Consider the following 1,495-nt stretch of genomic DNA (forward strand, 5'->3'; position numbering starts at 1 on the left):
ATTAAAACTGTTCAAGTAGAAAACAATTGCTTTCTTTTTCTGTTTGCCCAGAGATCTGACTGACTGCAACTTGGAAAGAAGACGGCCCTGCTGGACAGAGACCTCCCTCCTGCTTTGGGTGGGTCGACCAGTTTACATGTTTATTTCCACGTTTTGTCTTTTATGGATTGAATGGATGTGTCTCTCTCTCTTTTTTTTTTTTTTTTTGGTTTTTCGAGACAGGGTTTCTCTGTGGCTTTGGAGCCTGTCCTGGAACTAGCACTGTAGACCAGGCTGGTCTCGAACTCACAGAGATCCGCCTACCTCTGCCTCCCGAGTACTGGGATTAAAGGCGTGCGCCACCATCGCCCGGCTCTCATTTTTTTTTTTCACGATTGCTTGCTTGCTTGCTTGCTTACTTACTTACTTACTTACTTATCTGTTCAGCCCATCTCATTTACTTACTTCTTTAAAAAAAATGACCCACCTAGTTATTTACTTACTTACTTACTTGTTCATTCATTCCTTCACTTCCTTATCTTCTTTCATATATCTGTTTATTTATCTGCTGATTTAGCGTGACTCATTTACTTATTGAATGTTTCAATTATTATTTAGTTTTATTCATTTATTCATTCTTTATGTCTATTTTTATGTATGTATTTACTTACTTTCTTAATTTTTTTTTTACTTTTTAAAATTTACTTAAATTTTTTCTTTCTTTGGGAATGTAGATTCTTTCTTCCTTTCTTCCTTTCTTTCCTTCTTTCTGTCTCCTGACTGTCACTGGCTAAGAAAATGGTGGCCTCCATGTCACTGGTCAGCATAGCAGCTCCTAAAATGGAATTTGATGAAGGGATACATAGATAGATAGATAGATAGATAGATAGATAGATAGATAGATAGATAGATAGATAGATAGATGGGATGCGCACACGCTCACACACACACACACACACACATATGCACGCACGTGCATGGCATGTACAGATGGGGGGCGATTCCAATGTTTTCAGAGGAAGGTGCTCGCTGGTAATAATAAATGTGCTGGTAAATAAGGCTGGAAATAGCTGAATATTAAATCATTAAAACTCTTCAAATAAATAAAAAGCAATTCCATTTCTCTCTCTCTCTCTTTCTCACCATATACCAGCACATCTGAACTGACTGCAACATACAAAAGAAGAAGAAACACGGAAAGAAGACATCCCTGCTGGACAGGATCTGAGATGAGAATAAATTCATCGAATGGCTGCCAACAGCATTTCATTGAGAAGAGATTCCACATTTTATGCTGTACAGTTACTTAGTTAGATAGATAGATAAAGAGAGGCCTGTGAACTGGGGTGGGGTGTGGCTTCTCAGGTCACCTCAGGTCAGGGAGGGGCTGAGGAGTGTCCCATTGGCCTTGACAATAGGCAGGAGTCAGAGGTTAATGTCAGGGCAGGGCCTGAGAGTTCCTCAAAGGGAATGAATGGAGACCCTTGCTTACCTAAGAAATGCCTGACCTTGGAAA

Source organism: Microtus pennsylvanicus, unplaced genomic scaffold (genome assembly GCF_037038515.1).
Source record: "Microtus pennsylvanicus isolate mMicPen1 unplaced genomic scaffold, mMicPen1.hap1 Scaffold_59, whole genome shotgun sequence".
Classification (NCBI taxonomy): domain Eukaryota; kingdom Metazoa; phylum Chordata; class Mammalia; order Rodentia; family Cricetidae; genus Microtus; species Microtus pennsylvanicus.